Here is a 23,093-nt window from a genome sequence, read left to right on the forward strand (position 1 = left end):
TCCTTGAAACTGATGCCCAGAGCTGTCATTTATCCACTTTGCCATTATCACATCTGAATCCCGCAGGCCCACTTCAAACGCAAGGGAATACAACTGCAGATTCTGAATGGATTTCCTCAACAATGCTGCCCAATTGACTCACATTTAAAAATACTTTGATCGACCCATCCCTTTGTCACAGGAAGCTAGAAGCACTAGAGGAGGCTGTTGGAAAGAAGGGCCTGGTTCCATGGCCAGATATGTTGACTTCACCAAAAAGAGATATTTCTTGTCTCTTTAGAAGAAGAATTACATGCAATGGGAAGATTAATGTTCCTCTGTCAGAAAGCTACCTAGGAACAGGTGCTCCCAATTAATTTTCATGAGCCATATTCACCCTGTGGTTAGATAATTAAAAAAATAACCTGGGTAAACCTTCTCACGCCAATCTAGTTAACCACATTTGTTGTAACGAAACAGCGCTTAGGAATATTCCGCTAAAAATGATTTTTATTCTGGTGAATATTTTCATAAATAATATTATTGATGTTCTAGTTTTAAAATTAAGTCAGAGCTATCCCACAAAACAAAGCATTTATATAATGGAAAATACAACAAAAATGGAAAAGATAAAAATTTCAATATACAGACATATGAGTATGATTTTTTTCATTCTATTTCTGCATATATATCGACATAGATGTAATCAAACATTATATGGGATTTTATGAATTGATAACACACTCAATAAAAAAGTAATTAACCAACTAATATACATAGTCATAGCAAGCTAATCGGAAAACCACAGTTAAGTCAAATATAAGCATCACTTTTTTTATAGAAGCTAAGTATTTTGCTGATATATATTTGTTATTTCTGTTATTTCTCTTTGTTTGCTTTACAATTCAAAAAATTATATTAATGTGGTAATTGACTTTTGTGGTTGTTATGGAGTTCGAGTGCCCTTGGGGAGGATTTTAAATATCATGAAACCCAGTCCCTTCCAGTTTTCTTTCTCAATAGGACTGGAGAGACCAGCCCCTTTGCAAAGATTTGACTGAGATATAAAAGAGACAATTATGTGGTCTATTACCAATTCTGATGGACCTTATGGTATTTAAATGAACAAAGCTCTCTTTGTCATTTCATTAACATGATTCCTTTTCAGAGAATGAGCAATTCTCATCTATTTCCTCCATTTTGGGAAAACAACCAATTTTTCTCAAGCTCATTTGAAAGGGAAGAGGTTGTTTGGTCTCTCCGTAATTGATTGAGAACGTGTATGGCCTCTGAGTGCACCTGCCTCTGCAGTTTATTTCAGGCTACACTAGCACGAGAAGTGGTATGTTATAATCCATTGGAATAACCGGAGGTTGGAAAGCACAGCACATACGAACCCTTATTGATTTCTAATTCCATGGCATTTGTTAGTTTGTTTTTCTCATTCCTTTTCTTTTTCTTTCTTAGGAAAATGAAATGAGTAACATCTGTGACCACAGCATATTGTTCTGAAAGGGTTCACATTTAATATGCTGGATTCCTTCTTTTGAAGTTTACTCCATTCCAAGGATTTTAGTATTTGCATATTCTTTTTCTTTGTTCCATTTAAAAAGTAATTTTATATATCAGGTAGTATTACTAACATGCATGCATCCAAATCTCCCATGTTTAAAAAGCCATGACAAGCATAAACAAAAACAATGGATCCATATGAACAATGAGCTTTTCTAGCATTTCACTCCGGTCAATTTAAAAAACTACTTAGGCTCAGAAGTAGTATTATATGTACACTACTGTATATAATCGTATGTGCATAAACATATCCATTTATTACTTACGGTGTTCAATATAAAAAGCAGAGAGGATTTTTTGTTTAGTTAATGTCTAAAGAGAAACCTCCTTATGCCCTCTTTCTTTAAGGGTCTGTGCTGCTTATTTAGGATTCCACCTTGCATAAAACATAGAGCCACAGATTGAATCTACTCTTCCTCTGTGAGTCTTCCAAAAGTAAAAGAAAGAGGTTAAGATATGGTGAATCGAGCATTACTTAAGAGAAAGGTCTAAATCTCTGCACAATTAAGTTCTTGCACAACTGAGTGGGAAAGAACGGAAGGAAGCAAATTTCAAATGCCCTACTGCAGATGCTCTGTGTGGAATTCTTTGGGGTTACCCAAGGTTCAGGGCTATTTCACCTAGGAGCTTTTGCTCAAGATGGTATCTCTCCCTCTGCTTCTCATTTACCAACTTTAACCCATGGGACCCCTACCTTAGCTAAATCCCATTACCTTAGCTAAATCCCATTTATCTTTTGAATAGAGGTGGATACAGATTTTGTGGGGCCTGAAGCTTTGACTGCAGCTTACTTTGAGAAAAAATATATACAATTACAAATACAAAAGGTATAGTGGAAGTAAACCATGATTAAAGATGAGAAGAGAAGTCAAACAAATTACTGCAGGCTTGAGATTTAAGCCACTCTCTTCCAAGTTCTTATAGAATTTACTAGATGCTTAAAGGGAAATGATACCTTGATTGTCTCTTGGATTTTCCCTCCACTTGTACATTCCCAGCCCTTCTAGGTACCTTCTCAAGGGAGGAGCTGGAGAGCTGAAGCTTCCTTAGCATCCTGGCAAATCTGCCTGTCCCTTCAAGTCACACTCAAACGTCCTTTCCTGCTTTCCTCTTTCCCAAGGTCTGCTTTCAGCATCCCTGAGCTTCCATACCATCCTGTGCCCAGGATGCTATCCTGAATCCCAGTGTTTCCCATCTTGCATTGTAAGTGCCTAATTACAATAGGAATCTTAAGGAAGAAAATGTGAATTTCTCCCCATTTTCTAGCACGATGCTTGTAATAAAGTATGTGGTGAATAAATATTTTCCAATAACATCAAATAATTATGTACTGCTTACTAGGCGCCAGGCTCCATTCCAAGCATTTTATATATTCACTATGATATAGCTACGATTATTAACATTAAATAGATGAGGAAACTAAAAAGTAGAGAAGTGAAATAACTTGTCCACGGCCAAACTGCTAGTTCACGTTGTAGCTGAGATTCAAACCCAAACAGTGTGCTAAGGCATCTCTGCCCTCAGCCCTACGTGGCCGGCACCACTGCCTCTCAAAATGCATGCAGAATACTTCCTTTACTTCTGCTTTGAGTGGCATTTGAACTCTATGCCTCAAGGCATGGTTTGTTACAGTAACCAGCTCCTGATTATTTAGGAATTGATAATCCAATTTGTGGGTTTTTGAAGACTCTGCAGCCTCTTCACCCCCCTACAGCTTCTTGCCTGCAGGGAGCATTTACATGCTTGTTAGCACCTCCCCAGAGATGGAGTGGAGAGGGGGGAGGGCGCCATGACTGCCATTGTCCTGCACACCCTCCAGTTATCTTCCCCGCTACAGGGGAATTGAAAAGCTAAGGTTGCAGTAGCTTGTCAGTACGTGTGGATTCCAAATAGGATGCAACCCCTTATTGTCTACACTTAGCCTTTTTGCCCCCAAAGGGTTGATCATACAGACCAATTGTCTTCTCAGAAAGCTATGTTAAGCACATAAGTAAAAGCTCAGAATATGCCCCTTCAGTAGAGTTGAAACACTTTTAGTAGGAGTGACAGGATAAAAACTGTATTTAAAGAGGATTGGGAGATGGATAGCAGTGGACAAAGAGATGGAAGAAAAGGAGATCAGTGACAGGGAAGCAGGTATTCCACACTTACACTGTAAACGTGTCAACCATTTTCAGCATTTTACTTTAAAATAATTATTTGCTGAAATTGATTTTGTCTTAATTTTTCAAATTCCACGAGTCTCTTGACAATGTATTTTGAGAAGCTTATGAGAAAAAGCTTACTTTAGTTTTGAAGATAAAATATGCATATGCAATTAAGGTCACCAAAAATGGTAATTCTTATAGATATTCCCTAGCCAGCAAGCAAAGTTGACTAAAATTTCCCTACACCAAGGTTTATTTCTCTTATGTAGAATTTTCTTTTTGAAAGAGTAAGAAATATTAGGCCATGGGGAAATTTGTCTTGCAATTACAGACATCTAAAGAGGGATGGCTTTTCTATCCAAGAGATAGCTTTTGTGATTTTGTAATCCAGACTGTATATGTTTTATGCAACATTAATCTACCTCGTTTTGCTCAGATGAGAGGTTTTATATGTCATTCCCAGGAAAAACTGGTGACCATAACTGCATAATGAAGTTGAGTTCCTAGTAGCTTATGAGGATTGGGTTCCTGAAATTTTTCAAAGCATTCATGGAGCCTGGCAGACACGAGCAGAATTATTTTGCAGTAAAATTTCATTCATTTAGAAGGCACTCATTTGGAGTTTATGATCATGTGGCAACAGCTGGAGTGACCTTTAATAGGGCACTACCTACCTGTGTTCTATGAAAGCAACTGAGGAAAGTAAGCTCTTTTAAGGCATGTGTTATCACTTTAGAGGCACTATTTTAAAGGCTGATAAACTAATTAAACTAATTAGTAGTGCCCCTTTTAAGCAGGTGTTCTATAACTTTCTAAGTATCAGGGCTATTAGCTTAGTTCGAGTTAATTTATGTTATAAACTACCACTTTATTTTTATTCTTGCAATTCCAGTCAATACCATCCCTTTGTTTGATGCAATTTATTCTATATTGACTTAATACAATAGAGTTCTGTCTATCTAAAAAATAGAATGGTCTTTGGCAAATACTGACATCATCAAAAATTATGCACTGGGTACTTTTCAAACTTTGGCCATTTTGGAGACTTTAGGAATGGGGTTTTACATAATACAGGTTTTTAGTGCTGAAGCTGGGCTGTCTTTTGGTAATTATCAGATTCTTTGTCATTCTGTTTATTTTCTGGGTAGGAAATGCTTTTTATTGAATGTGGGATCCACTTTGTGTAGCATGGTCTAGAACTTGGTAGATGCTCATTGATTTCTTGAATGAATAAATGAGTGGTTCGGGCTCTTACACGCTGTGCCTTAAATTTGAATAACTCTGGAGACTACACAAGCATTTGGTCAGGAAGATCCTGGCATGGAGTTCCAGATAAGCAGAAGGGAGCTAGCAAATAGCAAGGTTCCAGGCAAGCGGAGATGCTGAAAATGGCAGAACAGTGGGCTGGGGCGAGTGCTGTATAGACAGAGAGGGTCCTGGGTCAACAAGAAGGAATGGCACCATCAAGGAAAGATCCACCTATGGACCCACAAATGTTCACTACACCCAGAAATCAGTGAAAGCGAAAAAGGAGAATATCTCCATGTAGGAAAACCTCTGCATTCTTTCATTTAGCTTTTTATTCAGTTGTTGATCTCGACTATTTATTACATATTATCATTCACCAGACTGTATTAGCTGCTGCTTAAAACATACAGCGTCTGGGATTTGACAGTTGGTTAAAAGACGTTTACTAAAGAGAATTGGTTTAAGATAAATAGTATAAGGAGAATAAGGGTGAAATCAGTCCGGAAAAAGGGAATAAAAGGCCAGGCAAGGTGCTTGTGTATATAGTAAAAAGCCATGGATCTCTTCCTACTTTCTCTGTACCTTATTAGTGACACGGAGTGTATCTGTCCTTACCCGCAACATTTCTGCAATCAGGAATGCCACCCAACCTTATTTAGCATCTTCTAATAGAATTTCTCATTGTCCTTTCCATTCCTAAAGTAGAAGAGTGGATTTGAGTTAGAGAAGATTATACGACTCTTGAAGAAGTGGACTCAACATGACACAAGGTCTGCTCCCATCTGGACTCAGTAATGACTACATAGAATTAGTTATGGGTAGGTGAACGAAAAAACATACATCATGACTAATTTACTATCACTCTTGTTTTGGTCAGCTAACCTATATAATCAAAGAGTAAGAACAGGCAATCTCAAGAGCAGTGAAATAAACAGGGAATTTTTCCTTTATTAAAAATACTTTGGTTTTGGGGCACCTGGGCGGCACAGCGGTTAAGCGTTTGCCTTCGGCTCAGGGCGTGATCCTAGCATTATGGGATCGAGCCCCACATCAGGCTCCTCTGCTAGGAGCCTGCTTCTTCCTCTCCCACTCCCCCTGCTGGTGTTCCGTCTCTCGCTGGCTGTCTCTATCTCTGTCGAATGAATAAATAAAATCTTTAAAAAAAAATACTTTGGTTTTATTTTTGCATTTGTACTACACTAAACAGCTGAGTCTTATGGTGAGGTAGAAGCCATAGATCTTTTAGTTTTTCGGGTTACACCTAAAGGCTTATATTAGGTATAGGGAAGAGAACTGTCATTGTGAATCTTCAGAGTGGAAACTCTGCTTTGCATATAAGAAGATGATCATCAGGCGACTTGAATGAGTTTGAAAATGCATATAGATCGGGGGGTGTCCCCTAAACTTCTTAGGTAGTAGAGATCACCCAGTCAGGTTAGCTATAGGGCACACAGTGGGGTAGAAAGGGAATGAGATCAAAGATGAATCAATCTAAAGTAGAAGAAATGTGTACTGATAAATCTTGAATTGGGATCAGAGGAACAAAGAGAGTAACCACGGATCAAGGAGAACCAAATAAGTTCACAATGAAGGTGTCCTATTGATCAATGGACCTAACCATGTCATTTATATTTCTGACTCTTGGTTTTGGCATTGTTAACTAAGAAACATAAGCTGCCAGCATCTCCTTCAAAGGGATAGTTCATATTCCTCTTGAATATGAGTTCAAAAAAGACCTGAACTTTCAAGTCCTTTGGAGTAATTATAATAATTTAAGAATCTTGGCCATCTCTAGAAACTTTCGGTTGTTAAGCCATATCTCACCACCCAAAACTTGTCTCTCACGAAGCCAATAAGTACTGACAATTATTTATCAAAAAAACGTTACTAAACATTTTTATGTAGTCTATATACTTTTAAAGTCAGAGGCTTTAGTGTTCTTTTGAAGAATAGAATTTTCTATTTTGGATCTTGTGTAATTAAAATGTTCTGGCTCATATACAGAAAATCAAATACATTAACATGTTGCAAATGTGATCTGTCAAAATTGTCAGTTTTTTATAAGTTCCCTTCATAAAATTATAGTGATAATGAGTATAGGGCAAACCGATTACATAACTTAGTGGTATGCAGGTTATGGTAAAATAGAAGCCAAAGCTACTTCTGTAAAAAAACAAAAACAAAACAAAACAAAAAAACAGTATATTATTTGACTCTTTACTGTACAGTACAGGCCAAAATTTTATAGATGTTCAGAAGATATCATGAATACACAGTTGTAAAGGCCAGGAGTTTAACTTGTTATATGGTTGGCCCCAGACTTGCTTGGGCTTCTCTGACTGCAAAGTCATTGCTCTTTTTACAGTACTCTAAAACCAGCAAACACTGGTTCAGAAAACTAACCTAACCCAGGTAGAAAAAGGGAAAAATAAATGATTAAATACCAAGCACTGAGGTCAGAGAACACATTTTCAAGACAAACCTCAAAGGTGGGCAACTGTCTCTTTCTAAGAAAACAGAACTTGCAAAGTCAACTCTGCCGTTTTCGGCAAAAAAATACCGAGTTTACATTAAAGACAGAAACCGAGCTTTAGAAAGATTAGCTGAAAATATTTATTTTTAAGAATCTGCGGAGGTAAATGAAAGGTCATTAGTAGTGAAAAAATCAAATTCAAAGATAGTTTACACCTCTCTTTTCTCCGGAAACTCTAGTCTTTTATGATATTACCCAAGAGCAGAAACTGTAAAATACCAAAGGAAGTCAGACTATGAAGTGATAGAAACAAACACATGAGTCGTTGCTTTCATATCCTGAAAAATCACTTGTATTCTTACTCTAAAATGCTCTTAATTTCAAGTACAAAGCTTCACCCAGGTGAAATGAAAATTAAGTTGGGGGGACTTAAATGGGTTCTTACACAATAGAGTAAGATGAAGGGCTGTGGGGGGAAGAGAGAAAGGTGCAAAGCACTAACAGGGCACTGGATTTCAGAGCCTTCCCTTATTGAACTCAAAGATGGGTGCAAGCAGAACACTGCCTTCTCCTGGCTCAGAAAAATGTCTAACTATGAACAGTGTTCTTATGACAATAGACAATTTGTCTAGTTCCTTATCTTTATGTGGACACACACACAAATACAACTTGAAATCTCCCTACCTACCCACCAAAATGCCACAAATACAAAGATAGGCACATGCACATACACATCAAGAACACGCATATGTACAAACACACGTACCGGGGCACACACATCACCCATGGACTCATTATAGTGCATATACCATGCTCACACATATAAACGCAAGTGCACTGGTGCATACCACACAATGCCTACCCATGCACATGCACACGCGCACACACACGAAATTCATACAGGCATTCATGCACACACACACTCATGCATGCAACATTCACACACCTACATTATGCACATGTGCAGACACATGGGAACAACACTAACACAGACGTATACAAATATAAGCAAGCACCCAGATACACATCACATGCACACATATGTACATACATGCATTCATGCACACATGCACATAGACCCACATACAGATATAGTTACCCACATAGGTGCACAAAACAGTGATCAGAAAATTCTAGAGAAATTAAATATATGTCTATTAAAAATATTGGGAATTTTTAAGTTTAAAGGAGAGCAATGAAGAAAGAAAAGGAAAATCAACACAGGAAGGATGGCGTAAACAGGGTTTCAAGCCCCTGGGACCTTCCCTGCGCAGAACGGAGGTTTCTGTTTTCACTCAACAAGGGACACAGTATTAATGCCATAGCAAGTTACGGTAGGAGTGTCTGACTCCTAAATGTCATGCAGCACTGCTTAATCCTCTAAATACACAGTTGAGTTCCCAGCTGAGTTGAGCAATTTGATCAAGGTCACTGGGAACAGTCAACAGTAGGAGCCTGACAAACGAACACTCGAGCCAGAACCACAGGACCACTCCCTTCAATTCACGTCAATATTGCCTTTTATAAACAAGAAGGGGGGACGGATTTAAAAATAGAGATTTATCCATTTAAAATTCTATTGAATTCATCATCACAGAAGTTTGACAGTGACAAGGTGCTCATAATTTATGTATGAAGCTGCTGCATTTTAAGTGTGGACAGCACACATGGAAGACAGAGATACGTGCCCATAAGCAGTGCGCTCTGCATTGAAGACATCCAGCGATCAGCCAACACACTCTGAGGAGGCCTGACAATGCCACATTAAATATGATTAACGGATGTAAATGCGAAAGAAAAAAAATTTCCAGCGCTCCATCTTATATTTTAATAAGTATTTTTGTGGTTTTGGGCGAAGAACAAGACAACCATGCTGTTGATTTGCAGATGTAAAGCGTAATTCCTTACCACCCTCTTGTGGTGATTGTAAAGAACAACTCTTTGATCGGTGACTAGCCTCCAGCTCCTCCCCGTATTTCTAATAATGAGCCCCTACAAATCTTCTGTGGTGAACCACAACTGATTGCTGATATTTAACAGTTTTTAAAATTCATATGTTTTAATTCATGACGTAATAATATCACAGTCTATTTCACAAGATAAATGTATGAGATGTATGAAATAGAGAGGATAGGAAAAAACTAAACATAGGTCAGAAATTTGAATTTTTCTGGGGCGCCTGGGTGGCTCAGTCGTTAAGCATCTGCCTTCGGCTCAGGGCGTGATCCCAGGGTCCTGGGATCAAGCCCCGCATCTGGTTCCCTGCTCCATTGGGAGCCTGCTTCTTCCTCTCCTACTCCCCCTGCTTGAGTTCCCTCTCTCGCTGGCTGTCTCTCTGTCAAATAAATAAATAAAATCTTAAAAAAAAAAAAAAAAGGAATTTGAATTTTTCTAAAACCAGGGGCCAAAGGAAGATGTGGGCCCATGGAGGAGGCAGGGAGGGGACAGAAACACCTTTGACTCCAGTGATAAGTGTCTTTCCCTGTGTCACCCTGGGAGGCAGTCAAGACTTGCCTTCTGCCCTGGTCTGGGGTTGAGAGTTTAGTCTGGTCAGGGGGAGATGGCTGCTCGGGATGAAAAAACCATCTGGTTACCTACGCAGAACTGGTCCCTTAGTGGCCACAGGTAGGATTTGCAGTTGAGGGAATTAGGGGTGGAAGTGTCAAAACCAAAAGTATGCAGGAAAAAAGTAAAATTTCCTCTCCCCTCCCACCCCAAAAACCAAATTCTTGAAATACACACACTTTCTTCTTTCAAACGTAGAAGTCTCTCTCAGGAAGTGCTTACAAGAAAAACATCATCAAAAAACCTTACCTGATAACATTCCTAGTTAGCATGCTAGCGGGCATCACCTGGGACTGCCAGGTGTTTGTGGCATTAGGGATCACAAAGCCAAACTCTAAGATCCATTCTTCTAGGCATTGCCCTTCGAAGTAAACTTTTTGTTCCACGTGGAATTTTTCCTATTTTCTCTGCTGAAGACAATTTCAATTTTGGAGACACTGCCCTACGCTTGAGGGTGTTCTTGGAAATATGGGCTTCATGCCCCACTCCAGGGACTGACAGGTCTTCCGTTCCTTGCCAGAGTATCTTCCCTGTCTCAGCATCCTGGAGGCTCATCCAATTGAGTTTGAAGCCTCTCAGGATCTCCCTGGTCTGATCCTCCTTGGCTGACATGTTGCGGGGAGTCTCCTGCCAGGGCTCTCCCACCCTGGCCCAGTGGAGCCTCCAAGATGTTGTGTGCAGGAGCAGAGGACTGAGCCCAGCTCCACCTGGAGAGGCTGGTGGAGCAGTGGCAGAAGCTAGGCCTGGACCAGCCTCTCCTTCCCCTCAGCTCCCACTTCTGATCCCTTCTCCTTCAACAACTTAACATTACCGACATGGTAACGTCAGATGATCCAGCTGTACCAAATCCCCCCAGAATGCCCACATGTTTTCTGAACCCAAGGATAACGCATACACCATGTACTTGGATTTGTTTTAAATAATCCTTCCATTAAACTTCCCTGACTAACTTAAAAAATTATCCAAATTGTATCGCACTCTTCCTAGCCACTTTTTTCTCACTATTCACCAACATGAGGTTTGGACTGTTAAAATTAGTTCCATCGCTGTTCTGCACACATGACTTCTTCTTTCCTAACTATGTTCTTTATTTCATGAAGGTATTTCCAGCTTCATCCAATATCTACTCAGTTACTTACTGCCCAACTGTACGTAACTTTCTTGGATATATCCAGCTTCTTTGGATCAGTGACATCTCTTTATTCCAATGGTCACAACTTGAACCTAATAAATTAATTGTCCTATATTATCTTTATCTCTAATAATGTTTCCATCTTCCAACTTACACATCTAACCACCTAACTATGTGCTAAAGGAGGAATATCTATCATCTATCTATCTATCTATCTATCTATCTATCTATCTATCTATCATAGGCAGAATAATGGACATCCAAAGATGTCCATAGCCTATTGTCGAAAACTGAATATGTTAGGTTATAGGGCAAAATAGAATTGAAGGTGTCAGTCAGCTGGGGTCTTTAAAAGTAGAGAGGGAAGCAGAAGAGATGGCAGTGTGAGAAGTATTCAGTCTAACTTCACTGGCTTTGAAGATGCAGGAAGGGGACCATGAGATGGGGACTGTGTGCAGGCTTTAGAAACTGGAAAATGAAAAAAAAAAAAAAAACAAAGGGAAGAAAGAACGAAAGAAAAAAGAAAGAAAGAAAGAAAGAAAGAAAGAAAGAAAGAAAGAAAGAAAGAAAGAAAGAAAAAAAGATTCTTTCTTAGAGCCTCCAGAAGGCATGCAGCTTTATACATACCATGATTTTCACCCAGTGAGAGCCACTTCGGACTCCGACCTCCAGAACGGTAAGGTAAAACATTTGCATTGTTTAAGCCACTAAGTGTATGATACTTCATGGTTACGGCAGTAACAGGCAACTGATTATCTATCTACAGCGCTATGCCAGCTCTGGAGGCGGTGGTAATGGGAGTATCAGAAAGATACACAGAGAAAAGATAAGACAAAACTGTGAGAGTCACTGTCTTAGAAGAGCTGCTATGATCTCTGGAATCAGACAGCCCTGGCTTCCATTGACTCTGCTGCTCATTCAACTCTTGACCATGTTGCTTAGCCAATCTGAGACTCACCTCTCTCATCACGAGGAGAGAAAGGAGGAATTTCAAGAGTTCATCCTCATAGGCTTGTCTGGATATTCAATATACAGTGTTAAATGCTAAGCTTTCTGAGTGCCAGTTAGTAAAATTTCTCTCTCCTTATCCAAATACCTGTTTTGTATCACATGGACCTTGCTGTTCTTAAAGAGTGGACAGTAGAGGAGGGAATTGTCAAGACTCACAATGGATAACAAATGGAGTACCTCTACCTAGATTATCAGCTCAAAGAAGAACACACGTGCATTATGTTGTGCTAACAGAAGCAGCCCTGCAGACTGCAGGTTCAAGTCTCAACTCCATCCCCATTAGCTACAGCAAGCATCAGTGGGGCACAACTTTTAGGTAAGGTTATGATTGCTTGAGGAAGTCATTTTATCCTGTGGGCCCTCAGTCGAGTTGAAAAGACTGGAGGTTGCCTTCATCCTACCCAAGGCACTCCTGGGATGCCTTTCAATTCTTTGTAGCTTCTAAACATTAAAAAGAAAAACAAAAAACCCCTGACTTTTAAGAAAGCTTAGGCTTCTGGTCTCAGCTCTGTTGTAGCTGAAATGCAGAGAGCTGAGACATCACATTTAGCTTATAGCAAGGAAACGATGAACAAGCTGAACATCAGTGACTTTTCTGGGACTCCCTGGGGGAATCCAGACAGGAACACCTGAGATCTGCTTACTGGGAGCAGAAGCTGCTGGAGCCCTATACTGGTGGAACAGTTAGATGGTAATTCTGACAAAATACTAGATGGGGGGAGGGCTGCTGTACTGAGGGCCCTCACACTTTAGTGGGCTTTATATTTAGAAACGCCACCTGTTTCTCACTATGAAGATCTGGAAAAACCCCCTCATGGCTCAGGCGGGAGGAAGGGAATAGTAATCTGGAAAGAGACAGGAGCTTTATCCATATGAGAGGCTGACGCTCCAGAGGAAAACAGTTTGCTAAAAGTTTATCTCAGTAAGTGGGAAGGGCATTCCTTCCACTCAAGTTCCCTTTAGTCTTCCTGTCTCATCTAAGAGGGGAAAACATAGTCAACAGGGATCAATGAAATAGATTGGGAATGCTGCCGCCAGGGAGGGGGATATGGGGCAGTGGGGGGAAAGCTATATCAAGAAAGTCATGGCCCCAGGAATTGGCCTATTCAAACACTGAGATTGATTGATGGCTAAGATTTTATTCATTTATTTGACAGACAGAGAGAGAGAGAGAGAGAGAGAGCAAGAGTGAGCACAAGCAGGGGGAGCAGCAGGCAGAGAGAGAGAGAAAGAAGCAGACTCCTGCAGAGCACGGAGCCCGATGTGGGACTCCATCCCAGGACCCTAGGATCATCACTTGAACCAAAGGCAGATGCTTAACCGACTGAGCCACCCAGGTGCCAAAACACTGAGATTTAATTGGAGGATTATATCATGCCTCTTTTCTCCTACACCCTTACATCACACCAAAATATCCCAATATAATGATAGTGGACTATAGCTACAAGAGCCCCAAAACAAAGCCATTCTTTGAAAAGAAGTATTTAGGGACACTCCAAGCCCAGAGGGGAGACTAAAACAAGGTCATCTGCTGAATTTGAAGCCTCTGACACAAAGCAGCTATAGTAAACATTAAATAGCACCTTACTTTTAGGGATAGTCCCATAAATTCTCACATGACAGGACTATTGACCTCAGTTCCTACTACCCAATACAACATGTTTGACTTTCTACAAAATATTTTAAATTTGGCTTTCTATAAAATATTACAAGGCACGACAAAAAAGAATAAAAAAACACAATCTAAAGAGACAGAATAATCATCACAACAAAAACTGAGATATGTCTCAGATATCGGAGTTATCAAATAGGGAATTTAAAATAAGTGTGATTAATGAGTTAAAGGTTATAATGGAACAAGCAGACAACACGTGAGAACAGTTGGGTAATATAAGCAGAGTGAAGGGAACTCTAAGAAACAAACTCTGAGAAACAAAAGGCTAGAAATCAAAAGCACTATAAAAGAAATGAAGAATGCCTTTGACAGACTCCTTATTAGACTGAACACAGTCAAGGAAAGAATCAGAGATCCTGATGATAGATCAGTGGAAACATCTCAAAATAAAATGAAAAGTAAAAGACAAGAATAAAAGACCGAGAACATCCAAGTACGTGGGACAATTTCAAAAGGTTTTATTATACACAGGGGTGTCTGGGTGGTTCAGCGGGTAGAGCATGTGACTCTTGATCTCGGGGTTGTAAGTTCAAGCCCCATGTTGGGTGTAGAGATTACTTTAAAAGAAAAAAAAAGTGTAACATACAAAATATCTAAATACCAAAAGGAAAAGAGAATATAGCAGTAGAAATATTTGAAGCAAGAAAAAAAAAACTTTAAACAAAATTTATAAATCTACATATACCACGAAGGAAAGCATCTATAAAGATTTTTTTTCCAGGATTAACAGGTGACAGTATGGGCACTTGTATTAGTAGACTTGTGTTTCCACGAGCAATAAGCTCTTTTCAGTTGTGGCAGATGAAATAGAAAAGGAGCCTAGTAAGAGATAATACTGGAGTAGCAGATTGGGGTAAGAGCTTATAGGATCATGAATACCCCACTATACTGTCTGGCCCTCACTCTAAAATCTGTGATAAACGTTTTCCTTAGAAAGAAATACTAATGACACGTTGCAGAGTAAGGCAAGGCTGGGAAACCTTAGGATCACTGGTAGTTACTGCAAAAATCCAGGAAAGAGGTAATGAGAACAGTGTCTGTGGAGAAAAGTATAGAATTTTACCAGAGCAGAAACATGGAATGAGTCCTGCAACCAGACAACCAAAGTGATAGTAATGTTAGATGAATAAAATGTAATCAAGTGATAGGTTCAAGTTGGGAAATCTTACTGACCAGCACCAATATGAAACTATTTTCCAACAAAGGCTGGCATTTCAAATATACAGATTTCAGAACGGCAATTAGCAACAGAGAAATTATTTAGAACTTCGTCCCAAAAGCCCCTACACTTTGTAAATGCACAAGAAGTACATTCTTAACTACTCATGTGACCTTGAAAATCATGGCAGATGCTATTCACAAGGACAGTTCTGGATAATACTGATATGACTGTTCTTAAGATTTCTGATGGACTACCATTAAGGCCTCATCTCCCACAAATGCAGATGTTATGGGCATCTGATTTCAGCCTTGCTGACTTCAACACTCTAATTACCAGTTTTCTTTATGGATGAATTAGTTGAGTAGCTGTGTGATTTATCCTGATTGTCATCATGGCACAACATTTGCAGATGGAATAGTCAATGAAATGCATTTTTAGCAATAGCTATTCTGGCCTTCAATATACATGTACTGTTAAGGTCTGACAGTTCTAGCTTGCATATTTTAGGGCAGGCTTTCTCTTTAGCATCTATGGAGTTTGAGCAAAAATGCTTATACTTGCATCATTTGGACGATATGATATACAAGCAAGATGATTCTATGGCCACGTAGTCTTTCACTGCTTCTACTATACAATATTGTTAACAGCCTGGGCAAAGAGGTTGTAAACCCCGATGTGTTTTGCATAGACCACACAGTATTTTATGACTTAAAAAAAAAAGATTTTATTTATTTGAGAGAGAGAGTGAGAGAGAGAGAGAGCAAGCACGAGTTGGGGGGAGAGGCAGAGGGAGAAGCAGATGTCCCATGGAGCAGGGAGCCTGATGCTGGGGGTTGATCCCAGGACCCTGGGATCATGAACTGAGCCTAAGGAAGATGCTTAACTGAGCCACCCAGGTGCCCCTATGACTTTTAAATAAATAAAAATATTATTTTTAAATAAATAAAAATATTCTTGAAAAGATTTTACGTGAATGCTCTTTTTTCTTTCTTTACAGGTTAGGGAGTTGGGCAACACTGATTCTGCAATTCTATCAACCATAGCCCCAGCATTCTCCACTGTTCCCCACATGCATGCATTTACATTTAATCCCTATGCCTCCCTTCCTTAAATTACTTGCCTAACTCCTTGCATTGGTCAGCAAAGGCTGACATAACAAAATACCGTAGACTGGGGGACTTAAAAAACAGAAATTCACTGTCTCATAGTGATGGAGGCTGGAAGTCCAAGATCAAGGTGTTGACCAGTTTGGTTCTTCCTGAGGCCTCTGTCCTTGGTTTGTAGATGGACATTTTCAGTTAAGCCCTCATATGGCCTTTCCTGTGTGTCCCTTTTCGGTGTCCCTTCCTCTTTTAAAGAATCAGTTCTATTGGATTAGGGCCCAATCCTTATAATCTTATTTAATCTAAAAGACCCCTTTAAAAACCTGATCTCCAAATACAGTCACATTGGGGGTTAGGGCTTCAACATATAAAATTGGGGGGACACAAATCAATCCAGAATACTTGTGTAAGCATTTGGGTTTGTGAATGTTTATAAGGCATTTTCATTTTTAATAGTGGAATGAATGACCCAGAAGTTAAAATAATAGAGGTAGAAGGGGCCTTTGATGTTATGAGCTTGACTTCCTAACTGATTTCGATCTGAGGTCACTGTCCCTGTCTGATTTGTCTTTGCCTTATGAGATAACTAAATATGCTAATTGCTCACTACTATTTGTTTTCCACTGAAACACATCATTTTGATTTATCAGATAGTATCTATGGGAGAATTCTGTTTGGGTTATCATTCATCACATTGTGCAAAGTCTTGTTTATGTACGTTCCTGGGAAACATGCTTTTCTGATAACGTCGATGATAGTTGCCCAGCTGTTCTTCTGAGCAACTGGTCTGAAATTATCTTTGTGACAACGTATTTTGTATAAAAGTCCATGTTTCCTATTTGACTGCTCAATGTAAAGCTCAGGAACAAATGTGTGGAGAAGCTATGCCACTTGGAGATCACAAAGTGTCAAGAGTCAGAAAGACAGAAATTCAAAAATTTCCCTTGCATTTGCTAAGTGTTTGGTTTTGGGCAAATTACTTTTCCTCTCAGAACCCTGTTTTCTGATCTTTAATGTGAAAATGTAGTAACACTACGTGCCTCTTAGTCCAGTTCTTGGCAATCTTTCCTGTGCTCAGGGATCACCTGGAGCCTTGTTAAAATGTACATTCTGATTCAGCTGATCTGGAATGAGGCCAGAGATTTTGCATTTCCCACAAGCTCCAGGTAATGCTAGGCAGCTGGTCTGTGGACCACACTTTAAGTAGCAAGGTCTGAAAGGATGAAATGAGAGGACAGGTGCAAAGCACTGAAAATACTGCCCACCACATCATCAGAATCCAAAAAGCCCTGACTCCAGCTGTTGACGTTATTCAGATAGAGCCTATAGGTCAGTATAATATGCCTTTATAGGAGTATTCATTGTATCTCAATTGTGGTTTTCTTTTGTCTGCCTCCTTGCACTCTAAATTAAATTCATGCAGTTGTGTTATATTTTATGTAGCCTTGGAAACTACTTTAAAACCATTTTTGCAAAAAAAAAAATTACGTAAATTAAATACACTGATAAATAGACAAGGAAAGGATACATTTTTATAATGAATTGAAAATAATTTGACCACAAAAACTACATCAGAGCCAGTTTTAATCACCCGCAGTCTCTGATCAGTACTTCCAGCCAACCACACCCCAAGGCACCTGGGAGATGACGTCACCCTCAGATAGCTTTATCTCACCCTCCCCCTCTCCCTCTTGTGATGCCCTAGTTTGCACAACACAGCCCAGCCTTCCCAAACTTCTTTTAGGTCCTTAAAATGTATCACTTTTGCACATGTCCTAACCTTCCTATTTGCTTTTCCTCTGGTCCTTTTGTAACTTCCCCTCCTTTCAGTTCTCAACTCCGATGCCACCTTCTCCAGGATGTTGCCTTATCTCCCTCTTCCATCTGAGTTTAGCACCTCTCCAGGGGCTCTCATAGCATCCTTTGCCTGTCTTTATCTCTGCATATCAAAATTTATTATAACTGCTTATTTACATACACTGATCTGTCTCCCCGCCCCCCCCCCCCAAATCAGTAAGTTCCAGGAAGGCAAGAGCATTACGTTTATGTATCATTATAGCCTGAGTATTGAGAGTTACCACAATAAAGACTCAAAAAATATGTGATCTATTAATGAATGAATGCACCAGTGAGTGGGTGAGTGGGTGGGTAGATGGATAGATGGATGGCTAGGTGGATGGATGAATGGATAACAAAGCAGATGCCCCCACTATTTTTGGATTTTTGATACAGCATTTATCAGCAACAACTTGGATTAATTTTATTAAGCCTGGGATACTCAGCCAAAACCATCATCTCAAAATCTAAATACTCACTGATAGTATCGGTCCACCCAGCCACTTTGCCCAGCTAAGAAAAAGGTTTAGGAATAATAATTCCTTACTGGGTTTTAGCATGTGGCAACATCTGTCTCTGACATTCCTATGAAAGAGTCCCAGGCTGAACCTCATTTAATTTCGGTCTGGGTCTCAGATTATAACTTTGTAAGAATCAGCAATTTGACACATGTACAGCTATATCCAGAAAGAAACAGGCATATACCGAGGAGTGAATCTCCAAGAACTCACCATCATTAAAGGGAAAACACCTTCAAATTGTACAGGTCTCATCATTTTTACTATTCAAAGGAGACAGCTCATGATTATTAGTAAGATAAAAGCAATGCAATTGTTTTCAGCTTGTAAAACATGATTGCATAATCCATTACTCAGTTTAAAATAAAATGAATTCTTTGGTTTGGACAAACTGAGAGCTTATCAGAAATGATGTTACATTTTCAGAAAATAGTATTAAGCTTAGTCAACCCTCTGAGAATATAGTAAACATCCACAGAAATACCTTAAAAATATATCCTGAGGTTTTTATCTTGCTTGGAAGTATAGTACACTCAATCATATAGGACAGAAACCATTCAGCATGTGCCTTGAGGCTTATTAAGTTCTCCAGGACTTGTGATAATGAAGACAAACAGTTTAACCTTTGCTAGACTTGGGACCTTGGTTACCACAATGTCTCATTAAAGAAGAAACACACTAGGAAAAACGTAGATAAATGTATTATAAAGCACCATGCCTCTGAGTGATGTCCCAGATCCTCTACTGTTACACTCTAATTTTGTTTTCTCCCACATTTTGTCTATTTTCTGTAGTCACAGAGCGGTGCTTTTGAGAAAGATCTTTGTTACCTAATTCTCGGCTTAGTTTTTAAGAGTTAAAATGACCTACAAGTTGGTAGATTAGCTTGCAATACATTTTATAAACTGGAGTACTTTAGGGACAAACATTTGGATGCTCCCTAGCGTTTAGAACAGTTTCTAAAATTTGGTTTGCATTTATTGAGGACTGCATTTTTTAAAGGATTTTATTTATTTGTTTGATGGGGGGACAGGGGAGGAGGTGTGGGTAGAGAGCAGAAGCAGAGGGACCGCCAGAGGGAGAGGCAGAGAAGCAGGCTCCCCACTGAGCAGGGAGCCTGACATGGGGCTCCATGACCCTGGGATCATGACCTGAGCTGAAGGCAGACACTTCACCGACTGAGCCACCCAGGCACCCCAAGGGCTGCATTTTTTAAAAGAGAGACAAAGAGAAGAAGACAATCAGATTGTTTAGGATTAGCAAATTCTATGGCAAAAAATAAAAGCAAAAATAATAATTTATGTTGATCATTAGAACCTGATGACAAAAACATCTTAGTGCCTTGTGTTAATATGAAATGGCAGTTGAACTAATAATGATTCGCTTCCTTCTGCTTCTCTTGAACAGATTTTAGAAGAAATAAGCCAATGGAAAATCTTGCTTCTGATCTCCACTTTGTGAGAGGCAGATAGTCCATGGAGGAGCAGGCTTCAGCTACTGGTGATAGGAGCAGTAGGGGGAACATTGTAAGGCAGAGCAACAGATGGAGAAAAAAACATCCTTGCTTTTTGGAAGAGCCACTGACACTCCTGAACTATACGGAGAACTCTGTGCGAGATTCAGGAAAATCGGACACAGCCAGATGTTATGAGATAAACCTAAGCTTTCACTCAACCCCAGAGAGAAAAGTAAGCCCAAGCTGACTCAGAATTAAAAGTCAGGGATCCTGGAGGATCTTTTTACTGTATTATCTTGTAACATCTAAAATAGCTGAAGAAGTAGAGTTTGGAAAAACCAGACAATCATTATACATTATACAGAATGCTACCTTATTCACAATATGTTAAGTAACAGGAAATATTTTCTTTTCCTAATAGGAAATAATAAGGATAATCCAAATTAAAATTATAGCACTGAGATATCATTTCTAAAAGTCTATCTACATTCTATATTGGGAAGGATGTTGAGAATTGGATATTCTCAGAGTACTTGTAAGAGTTAAAATTGATATAACCTATTTTGAAAGACATGTGGCCGGTATCTTGTAAAACTGAAATCCATACATCCTTTGACCTATTCATTTACATATATATCAGAAAATCACATGTTCATAAGGAGATATACTCCAGTGTGTGTTCACTATAGCATACAGCACTTGAGGTAATAGTAAAAATTAGAAACAGCATGGATGTATAACAATAGGGAAATGACAAAAAAAAGTGTGACTATAATCACACAATAGAATGATACATGCAACTGTTAACATCTTAAAGCAGATAGATCTCAAAAACATAATGATGATTGGAAAACAGCAAACTGCAAGATTATAGTTACCCCCTGCTACCATTTGTGTAAGCAGAAACCCTATTTATACCAACAAAATACATATAGTTTATAAAAATGCATTTATGTTTGAAAAATATAGAAATTGGAATGGAGTAATATTATTTTTTTTTAAAGATTTTATTTATTTATTTGACAGAGAGAGACAGCCAACGAGAGAGGGAACACAAGCAGGGGGAGTGGGAGAGGAAGAAGCAGGCTCACAGCGGAGGAGCCTGATGTGGGGCTCGATCCTGTAACGCCGGGATCACGCCCTGAGCCGAAGGCAGACGCTTAACCGCTATGCCACCCAGGCGCCCCGGAATGAAGTAATATTAAATGACCCCTTGAAAAAGGCTGCCTCTGGGAAAGAGTATAAGTGATGAGATTTAGGGAGTAGTCCAAAGATCTTAATTTTATATTAAACATTTTAACTCCTTTATTTAATCTATGATTTGTTTATTTATTCATTTATTTAGATGATTCAATCAACAATTTAATAAATAAATTAATTAAATTAGTAATTTCATTAGACTTAATGATTTAACTACATGACTTATTTAATTCTTCAATTTAAAAATTGAAAAAAGCATTGATAATGGAAATTGGGGCACTGGTTGTATAGATTATCAACTTATACATGTCCTTTATATCTCCCTTGGTAAGATAACATAAATAAAGCATGGATACAAACAATGCTCTCAGAGTTTTGGAGTTGTAGCCAGGGAAAGAAAAGGGGAATGCCACAAGATAGTGCAAAGGGATAGCATCAAATACCACCTGTGGAAGTAGAAGGATGTCAACTCTAAGACATCTATGCAAAGGAGATTTGAAGGTCCCTCAAATTACCATTAGGGAACGACATGACACTCTCCAGGTATTTAGAGAGACTCATGGGTTTTGAAAAATTAATTGCTTGGGAAAATAAAAGAAAATGGATGGAAAGAAAGGAATGAAATTGGCAAAATGATGTTTGCTGTTGCTGAAACTAGGCAGTGGAAAGGCAAACAAACTGCTTCCCAGGGCTGGTTATTACAGATAACAGTTCTCTGAATGCAGAAGTCAGTGCACCGAATCTGCAAGCAATCAATCAGTAGTCTTAAACTATAAAACAAGCAAACAAAAACCATCCATAAGCACTCGGCCCACAGGATGGTTCTGTGCTACCATATTGACAGGCTTCTTAAAAGGAGATTAAAAGAAATTGTACTAAATTTTCCTTTTTTTAAAAAATTTTTCCTCTTCTCTTCTCTTCTCTTCTCTTCTCTTCTCTTCTCTTCTCTTCTCTTTTCTCTTCTCTTCTCTTCTCTTCTCTTCTCTTCTCTTCTCTTCTCTTTTTTTCTTTTCTAAATAGGCTCCATGCCCAGTGTGGAGCCCAATGTGGGGCTTGGGCTCAGGACACTGAGATCAAGCCCTGACTGAGATCAGAAGTCCAACGATTAACTGACTCGGCCAGGCAGGCACCCCCTCAATTTTCTTATTGAAAATGAAAGTGACAAGGCTGAGAAGCACGCACTGGGTAGTTTAGATAGAAAAGAAAGCTGGGGCACCTGGGTGGCTCAGTTGGTTAAGTGTCAGACTCTTGGTTTCTGCTCAGGTCATGATTTTAGAGTTGTGAGATGGAGCCCAGTGTGGGGCCCCATGCTTGGGCACGGAGCCTGCTTAAGATTCTCTCGCTCCGGGGCGCCTGGGTAGCGCAGTCGTTGAGCGTCTGCCTTTGGCTCAGGGCGTGATCCTTGCGTTCCGGGATCGAGTCCCACATCAGGCTCCTCCGCTGGGAGCCTACTTCTTCCTCTCCCACTCCCCCTGCTGTGTTTCCTCTCTCGCTGGCTGTCTCTCTGTCACATAAATAAATAAAATCTTAAAAAAAAAAAAAAAAAAGATTCTCTCGCTCCCTCTCCCTCTGCCCCTCTCCTCCCTGCCCTCTTTCCCCCTCTTAAAAAAAAAAAAAAAAAAAGGAAAAGAAAGCTTTCCAACAAATAATACTGCTGACAAAAAGAAAAGACCAAAGGAGAAAAAAAGTTAGACTGTGAATTTTGAGAATCACATTAATTAAAATGAACTTTGTGAATTAGTGTTGTGCTTGTGTCAATAAGAGTACAGGTTTTTTTTTTGTTTCTTTAAAGATTTCATTTATTCATTTTAGAGAGAGAGAGAGCAAGCAGGGAAAGGAGCAGAGGAAGAGGGAGAGAGAATCTCCATCAGACTCCTTGCTGAGTGCTGAGCCTGATGTGGGGCTTGATCCCAGGACCCGGAGATCATGACCTGAGCTGAAACCAAGAGTTGGATGCTGAACTGACTGAGCTACCCAGGCACCCCGACAGGAGTACAGTTTTAAAGAGAAATTAGA

The 23,093-nt window shown here is 39.4% G+C and overlaps 1 pseudogene; it reads right to left on the reverse strand.

Annotated features, from left to right (window-relative positions):
• Positions 1-10,191: 10,191 nt before the first annotated feature.
• Positions 10,192-10,596, reverse strand: LOC123799124 (retinal rod rhodopsin-sensitive cGMP 3',5'-cyclic phosphodiesterase subunit delta pseudogene; annotated as a pseudogene).
• Between the last annotated feature and the right edge of the window lie 12,497 nt (positions 10,597-23,093).

The sequence above is a fragment of the Ursus americanus genome, chromosome 14 (assembly GCF_024610735.1).
Source record: "Ursus americanus isolate L20-20 chromosome 14, mUrsAme1.1.p, whole genome shotgun sequence".
NCBI classification, from domain to species: domain Eukaryota; kingdom Metazoa; phylum Chordata; class Mammalia; order Carnivora; family Ursidae; genus Ursus; species Ursus americanus.